Below are 9,434 nucleotides of genomic sequence, written 5' to 3'. Positions count from 1 at the left end.
TCCAAAGGGAACTTGTATGAAATCATTAAAAGACTTTAGGGTTACCTCTCCAGAGGGGGGAATGTTGGAGGGGAGGGAGTGGGCATGGATTTGATCAAAACACCTTATATATACGTATGAAATTCTCAATAAAGTTTTTCTAAAAGTTATAAATGAAAAAATAATAAAAAAGATTCTGTCTACAGTACCGTGTACTAATGGGTGGCTGAAATTAACACCAAAAAAGAGCGACTCTCTGATAATTTCTCCTTTTTTTTTTTTTTTTTTTTTGGTCTTTTTGAGACAGGGTCTCCCTTTAGCCCCAGCTGTCTTGGAACTCACTGTGTAGACCAGGCTGGCCTTGAACTCACAGAGGTCCACCTGCCTCTGCCTCCTGAGAGCTGGGATTAAAGGCATGCACCACCCCTCCTGGCTTCTCCAATAATTTCTCAGTTTTTATTTTCTGACAGTTTCGTTAGAGAGTTTAGGAATTTTTTCAGTTTTCATGTGGTGGGTTCTATCACTGACTCACAATTCAGCTATGGCAATGGAACTTTAAGATTCTGGCTACAGTGTTTTTGCACAAATGGGTGGCTGAAATTAACACCAAAAGTAAAGAAAATGGATAATTCCTCTAACAAGTGGAAATGGAAAGAACTGATAAAACATAAATACGTTCTTCACGATGCCCATAATTTAATTTTTAAAGGATCCAAGACTTAAGTAGCAAAACTAACATATGCAGAAAGTAGGCTATAATCTGTCAAGTGATGCAGAATAGTAAAAACTTGTCCAAGAAAAATCTCTTCACCTATAGACACCAGATTGCTGTAGTTCTCCAACATCAACTCCCTGTACAAAGCCCTCTGAGTAGAGTCTAGGCATTCCCACTCCTCCTGGGAGAAGTCTATGGACACATCCTTGAATGTCAATGGATCCTAAAATGGAAAATGACAATTAGAACATGTGCACTGAAACATGGTACTGGACCCAAGAAAGAAAGAGATAATTAGTAAATGACTCTTCTGAATTAGATGAGAAATCTAAATTAATAAAAAGGATATTTCTTAATGGAGTAACTATTTATCATCTACTCTCAAACTCTGTGCAAAAAAGAATAGCATCAGACCCTCCAAATTTTTATGAAGATTATGATTGTTAAATTAAGCCCTCAACATAGGAATTGCATTTCGCTCCTATATTAGTAGCATATGAGATCAGTTGTATATACTTATCTGATGTAAAGTTACACTGATTTATAACACTGCTTCATAAATTCGAATGTTTATAACCATGCACATTAGTCCTATCTAAAACACAGATTTTCACCTTAACATGATCTGTGGCTGGGCCTGACTTAACCCTTTCCTTACAGACATTGCAGTGAGGCCAGGACCCTAGGTATAAAAGACATGTTCTCCAACAGCAATGAATAGAACATTGTGGCGTATAAAGAACTGTGTGTGCTGTCTTCATTTACCGACCTAAAATTTACCTAGAAGGAACACACTGCTGACTTATGCACACCACAATAACAGGATTTGAGAACTGGCTTCTCAGGGAAGAGTAATGAAAACCTGAAGACAAGATCCAACGCCGGCTGAACAATGCTGACGCTGCATACACAAATGCTTCCAAAATCAGACAACCACATGTGTGTAACATTTGATAAAGAGAGCTCTTTACTGAGGATGAAATAACCAGTAAAGGAGGCAGTACTGTGATTGAGTGTGAAGATGTCTGCTTCAGAATCTCCACTTGGAGAACTTGGGATTTAGCAAACAAATGAGAAAGGAAGAAAGACAGGAAAGGAAAAAAACTTTCCAAAGAAAGGAAGAAAACTACCAGTGATGAAAGGAGAGATCCTGCATTAAATGTCGTATTTTGTGTGCTTCACTCTGTAACTACCAGAAGAAAACTTATTCCTAACAAACTAAAAACAATGTTGTTGGGGCTGGAGAGATGGCTCAGCAGTTAAGAGCAGTGACTGCTCTTGCAGAGGACAAGGGTTCGATTGCCAGCACCCACATGGTGGCTATGAACTGTTCTTAACTCCAGTTCCATTGGAATCCAAAGGTCCCTTCTGACCTCCATGGGATTGCACGACACAGGTGCACTCACATACATTCACGCAATACACTTGTACACGTAATACAATACCCGCATTAAAGAAAACAAAAATATCAGTTTAATGTACAGTTCAAACAACAATACAGTGGCATATGAGGACTCAATTCTATCCTCCTTAGAAACTGAAGACCGACATGTTTGAACGTTCACCTATCATATCAGAAACATTTTTGAGATGGTTGGTCATGAATTGATTGGATTAGGTGGGAAAGCATAAGCACTGGAGGACAAAATGGAGAGGTGGATATACTACACAGGTGATACATGAAATGTGGCCCGGGCATGGTGGTGCAGGCCTTTACTCCAAGGACTCCTGAGGAAGAGGCACGAGGATCTCTGTGAGATCCAGGCTAGCCTGGTCTATATAGCTACTTTCTGGATGAGACTATGTTACAAGTTCAAATTCCCAAACACAGAGAAAGAAAATGTACAAGGTCAAGGCCCTTGGATGTATTTACCTGAACCGAAGCCATCTCTCTCCTTCTGTGAGTTTCCTTTCTGGGAAACACATAAACAGTCTTCTCTCTTTTTCAAGAAACTTCTTTTCAGTTCACTGAAAATTCACTTCACCTGCCAATGTAAAAAGAGGAAGAAGCACGACAGAAAACAAAACAGGCCACTATACTGTCTGCTGTCACAGCAGATGCACAGGAAGAAAGCTCTACAAGGAGACCCCATAGAAGTTTCTGCTTTCCTGCCTTCGAGTGGTCTGCCCTGCCAACAAGAACAAGAATTTCTACTACATTCAGGGACTGTAACTGTCTCACCTCCTAATTAAACAAGGCCGAGCAACATGGTTTTCATCCATTGCAACAGAGGCTAAACTAAGCTCTCTTTCAGAAGCACTGGTAGCCTGACTCTCTTTTGCCTGCAACTGTTCATTTAAACAGCACTGATGCTTCTACTTAGCTTCATGGACAGAATTGGGGGGGAGATTCATAAGTGAGAGTTTTTCTTTTAAAGGCTGAAGTTCAGGATTAATTCACTGTGAATTTTAAACATCTATTCTTGGGACTGTAGAGATGGTTCAGAGGTCAAGAATACTGGCTGCTCTTGCATAGGATGTGGGTTGGGTTTGCAGCACTAACATGGTGTTAACAATTGTACTGAACACCTGTTCCAGGGGTTCCCACTGTCTTCCAGCCTCCACACACATTGCTGACATGGCTGCACGTACATACACACACAAGCATAACACTCTTACACATGAAAAATAATAAATAAATAAAGCTTTTAATAAAAACGAAACCATTATTGTCTGAGGACAACATATTTTACATATTTGTGACATTACCATGATATTTTGTTATACATATACATTGGAAAATGATCTAGTCAGTTATTAATATATTCACATGTAAAAATTTATCCTTTCCTAAGGTGAGTGTATCCAAACAGATATTTTTCTAACAATTTTAATATATAAAATGCAAGTTGAATTATTTTATTTACCTTGTTGTGGCACAGAATAGAACTTAGTTAAGCCATGAAGCCAGGAAGCTGTTTCTGTTATTTACCACACATCCCCCCCATTAACTGCAAACTGCTTCCTATTGCGCCCTCAACATCTATCATCTATCTTTCCTTTTTCTATTTCTCTTATGACAGATCATGTAGTGCTTGTGTTTCAACTTCTTTACCTGATAAAGTGTCTACCAGGTCAATCCTGTTCTCAATGAGAAGATTCATGTGTTTCAACTTCTTTACCTGATAAAGTGTCTACCAGGTCAATCCTGTTCTCTATCATGGAATAGTGGTGTATTCTTTAGAAATATCGCATTTCAGTAAATCTTTCATTTGTCAATGGACATTTCAGTAGATTCCCTATTCTTCAAACAGTGTTTCAATAATTAGTGAGTGCACATATCTCTAGCCCATACAGAATTCACTTCCTTTGAGTATTCAGGATTTGGTGGTAGGAACCACAATTGAGAGAACACCCATGGCTCACTTAGTACAGCCATTTCTAGTTCCATCCATTGACTTACAAGTTACTTGATTTCCTTTTCCTTTACCACAAAGTAGAACTCCAGTGTAAATGTAGCAAATGTACAGGATCCACTAATAGACTGAGGGACATTAGGGTTGTGCAGCTGAATTTCAGAAAGAATAGAAACTTTTTTCTTGAATGCTAGTGTATTATGTACTTAACTGAGACATTAAATGTATCTCTCCTGATGACTTTGGAGGACTTTGATTTTAATTAAGACTCTCAAATTTCACAGCCAGTATGGAGGAGCAGTCACTTTATAAAAATTCGGTTTATAGCCAGTTTTCAGTCTCAAAACTACATTGCAATATTACTGCCACCATATATATTTTAATAGGAAAAATTCATGAAGTGGTAAATATGTAAATTTAATAGTCAATTTCAAAAATGTATGTAGAAAAACAAAATATCACACTAAATACATATAGTTCTTCTTTGTCAAAAATTAACATTAAGGGGCAGGAAAGATAGCTCAGAGGTTCAGAGCACAGGCTGTTCTTGCAATGGACCCAGGTTTGATTCCCAGCACCCACATGGCAGTTAACAGCTATCTGTAATTTCAGTTCCAGGGCATCCAATTCCCTCTTCTGACCTCAGTGGGTACTGCAGACATGGGTGCACTTATATGAACGCAGGCAATACACTCATACCCATAAAATAAAAATGATAAAAAACATTTTGTAAAAATTAATATTGGGGCTGGAGAGATGGCTCACTATTTAAGAACACTGGTTGTTCTTGCAGAAGACAAGGGCTTGATTCACTACACCTACATGGCAGATAACAACTGCCTGTAACTCCACTCCCAGGGGATCTGACAGCCGCTTCTAACATCTGTGGGAATTGCACGATATGGGTGCACTTACCTACATGCAGGTAATACATGCATGCACATTTAAAAAATTAGTATTAAGAAGTAGAATCAGGAAATATTGTATTTTAATTTATGGACGTCTGACTCCATGTCTTACATATGTAATTTATAATTGATGATAATTTGTTTCCACTCAAAAAGTGTGCAGCAGTGTGTCCCTCAGGACGACCTGCCCCTTAAGTGTGTTTCAGGACAACACCATCAGCACCAGGACCCCAGATGATCATAGCATAATGCACAAGACACCAAGTGCTCTAGCACCTTTGTATGCCTGTGTTGGGTGGTTTATGATTTGAGTCTTTAAAAAGTACTTGGATTTCTGAACAGTAGTGCAGTCAACAGGTAGAATATAACAGGGAATTCTACCAATGTCTTTTCAACTGGAATATTCTGTCAGAACACTGATATTTACAGAGTTCTCAAGGTTCAATATCTAGTGTTCCACCTCTAATTGCAGATGAGCCCAAATACCAGGTTGGAAATGGAACTCTATGATTGGGTGACAATATTGTATCCTATAAAGTTTCTGAATTTAATATGGAACAAAAATGAAAGAAGCATAACCCCTCCCAAAAGACAAATCTGAAAACAGACAAATTTGTATTACACTGTTCTTTTCTCCTGAGAGATATTCTCTTTATGAGTTGTGAGACTCATTCAACAAAGCTAACACACAGACACACACAAACACACACACAATAATTCCCCAAGGAAATCTGAATATGAGCAAGAAATACTGTAAGAAAACCATTCTCACCAACAAAAACAAGACAGCTGTAATTCTCCAGCATCAGGCCTCTGTGCAAAGTCCTCTGAGCAAGATATAGGAATTCCCTCTCCTCCTGTTAGAAGTCCACAGCCGTGTCACTGAATGTCAGCACAACCTGAAATGAATCAGGATTCGTCTTAGTTCATATGGTCTGATAGTTACCTTTAATAATCTAAATCTAAGACAATGCATACATCAACATACCTAAATATTTACAATCCAGTTTTGAGACCTGCGATCTTTGCTGTAGAGTAAGCATAAATAATATCTAACTGCCACGTGAGTTTCAGGGACCTGCTGTAGCTCCCAGCCCCCAACTCTGAAGGCAGAGTGCCCTGGGCCACTCCGATCACGTGACCAGGAGTCACTCCTAGGGCCTCCGTATTCTGCCCACACACTCCTCCACCCCGATGGTCCCTCCCGGACTCGCCACTTATCCACTCTGCACCGACCGCTCTGCATGGTTCCTGTGACTTCCGTGAAGTTTCCCGTCCCACCTAGACCCGGTCTCCTTAGGTCTTAGTGGTGTTTTCCAGGCCCTAAAGCCCTACGGTCCTGCCAGACTTTGGCAACGCTCCACCTCCTCTCTGGTCCCGCCCACTGGGCCTCAGCTTCCTGTTACCTCACACTTCCAACGCTGCCCATGCCACACCCCTTCTCAAAGCACTTTGAATTTGCTCCACTTCATTCTTTGACTCACTCCTCTGACACAAGTGACTGTCCCTGACTCACTCAGAACCCGCCCCTTGCACACTCCTCTAGATCCCAGCCAATTGGCTTCACCAGTGATTCTAGCCCAGGACTCAGTACACACCCTCTTTACACAGTTGCTGTGGGCTTAGACCACACCTGGACATAGTAAAACAGCCTACCCCACTACCTAAATCCCCAATCTGGTTCTGTCCTCTTGAGACAACTCCCAAAGAAACCCATCTTGAAACCTCACCTTGAGATTCCATTCTCCTGGCTAAAAAAATTCAGGAAAAACAACAAACAGACCAAACAGATGCCCAGAGCTCATCCCCAAAATAGTAAAAATATGTTAACCAAGGAAAAATGACACCCCCCCAAGGAAAAGCACCATTCGAAAGCAATGTTCCCTAAGAGAGCAAATTGGTCTCTAAAATACTGTTCTCAAAAAGAACACATAAATATGAACAAGGAATTCGAAGCATATTGATATAAAAATTATCCTGAGACTACCTGGACAGGGGACAAGAACCAAACCATGCTCAAGAAGTGGAGGAAGTTTACCCTTGGCTGCACATGAAAAACCAAGAAAATATGACCCTCCCCCAAGAAAAGCACCATTTCAAAGGATTCATAGGATTTCTCACTTCAATCGTCGGCAGTAATCTTCTGGTGGATTTCAGACTTCCAGCACCAAAGTATAGGTGCCCTTAGGATATTATAGAAAATTTTAACACTCAGCATTTCTACTAAAGCAGATATTTTGGGCAAGTATGGGTGCTGGGATTTGAACCCACATCTTCTGCAAGTACAGCCAGTGCTCTTAATCACTGAGCCACCTCTCCAGCACTTATTAGTACAGTTTTTTGAAGACCTTTTGAGTCTAACTTATAGTCCCCAAATGTTATCATGTATGTGTGGATTTATGTTATATCAGTAAGTCAAGAGGTTCCACAATCTAGAATGTGGTTAGCCACTTTTAAGGGAATTGGAAAGCATGTCCTTGCCATTTCATCCATGTGTTAATAGAACAAATAGGTACCAGGAAACTCAAAAGACAGGGAATTTACTGCTGACTTTATCTAGTATTTTCCAGATTCTAGGCCTGAAAGTATAACCCAGTCTAGTGTAATATCAGCCTCAACATATTCTTGTGTTCATTGCTCTGTATCAGGAATTTTAGCTCCATTGATCTGCCAGGTTTGATTTTTTTTTTTTTCATTCATCAACTTGTGTCACAAATAACCCATCTTCATTTGTTTGGTTTACTTTGGCAGATCTATTCTGTATATGCATTTCAGAAATTTGTTCAATACTCACGCAGCTCTCATTCCTCACACCTATATAAAAAAGGTGAAATTAGTAAGTTACATCAATATTGAAAACTCTAAAGTCGATGCATGGTCTCATTTTGCAGGGATAATATTTAATCATGTATTCATATATATGAATGTATATATGTCATTAGCAAATATGGGGAAAATTGGAGTAATGTGAGGCAAAGTCATGTGATGGTGCAAATAGGAAAGTACAGTTAAGTATATAAACATATATGTAATATATTATATATATGAAGTGTGTTGATCACAATATTTGGGTGTTTATGAAAAATGAACTGAAATAGAAATTATGCATGCCCTTATTTTTTATATAGACAAGATGAAAACTAAATGCAGTGATATCAGGAATGGGAATGGAAAATATTCTGATAAACATATGACTAGTACGCTCTGTGCTCCTAGGTACTCACAGTGAAACTGAATACCTACACATGAGATGCATGCTATACTTCACTGTTAACAATATGTTATCTGAGAGAAAAATCTCCTCTTAGATGTGTGTCCGTTATCACAACTGACAAAATGTATCTGCCAATCCTTGAAGCATTAGTAATGGGCTAGTAAGGACAGTTCAATTACTCATACACTGATATGATCAAGAATTCCAAATTTAAATCTGGGTCGAACAATTAGTCAAAGATATATGTCTGGGACCAGCTATGTTTTTTTTTTTTTTTTTTTTTTTTTTTTTTTTTTTTTTTTACACTTTTTTTTTTTTTCACAAAAAAAAAAAAAATTTTTTTTTTAGCACCTGTGTAATTTCTACTACAGAAATCAAATAGCTGGATTTAGGCAGCCAATAGGATAAGCAGTGGAGTGAGATCCTCTGTCTCCTGTGGACATGTGTCCACGTGGAAGAGCGAGAAGGAGAGAGCTCCCTGTGACCTGTGGGTCCTGCTATCTAAAGCACATCAAATATAATTCAGGAGTCGTTTGTGTTCAGTTGATAGGACTGCGATTTTGTTAGAACACAGTACAGTCTCAATCTTTTGAAACCAGTCTCTTCTTAAAAACCTCTGCATATATTCTGCTGAGAAAACATCTAGCGCTGTGACCTTATGAATGCCTCAAACAAGAATCGTGTCTTCTAATAGTAATAGAAAAATACACTAAGTCTTCAAACTGGGCCTGTTCTGCACCACTTCCTAGGGATAACTGAATTTCTCTGACAGAGTTTTATTTCTCAGAGCTTCAGGAAGTGAAGTCTCAAAACACCATTTTGATTTGTATCACACTGACCCCTCATATGAATCTCTGTATATTTCACAGAATAACGGTATATGATTGAGAAGAATTCAAATCCTATTTCTCCCACATTATAAATACATTCCTCAGTTTAATACAATGGGTGCTTAGGAAAGGCACTGTGACCCACTGTTATATATTGGCAATTTTCAAAGGATATAACATTCTGACTTAATTTACTAGGCCATTGAATCTGATTCAAGGTATGTCAGTGACATGGTCAGAATGATGAATTAATAAAACATGGACACTCTAAAGCATTGAAGAGAAACTTCAATCATAAATAGTTGAAAACCTAGATATATAAATGCAGAGATGGTATAGGGGCATAATGCCCAAGGAGCTAGAGGTGTAAAGAGAAATGAAAAACTATACAAAGTTAGGAATTGAAACAACCAAAATGGAAGGTGTAGCTCT

The 9,434-nt window shown here is 38.8% G+C and overlaps 1 long non-coding RNA gene across 1 annotated transcript; it reads right to left on the bottom strand.

Moving 5' to 3' along the window:
- Window positions 1-788: 788 nt before the first annotated feature.
- LOC115069238 lies at window positions 789-6,333 on the bottom strand. Its single transcript, XR_003848509.1, has 4 exons — window positions 6,195-6,333; window positions 5,731-5,857; window positions 2,568-2,679; window positions 789-917 (listed from the first exon to the last, which is right to left on the bottom strand). It is a non-coding gene; the product is annotated as an uncharacterized LOC115069238 (long non-coding RNA).
- Window positions 6,334-9,434: the final 3,101 nt, after the last annotated feature.

This window comes from Nannospalax galili, unplaced genomic scaffold, assembly GCF_000622305.1.
Source record: "Nannospalax galili isolate Female #2095 unplaced genomic scaffold, S.galili_v1.0 scaffold2912, whole genome shotgun sequence".
NCBI classification, from domain to species: Eukaryota; Metazoa; Chordata; class Mammalia; order Rodentia; family Spalacidae; genus Nannospalax; species Nannospalax galili.
This window is presented reverse-complemented; position numbering and strand designations above follow the sequence as displayed.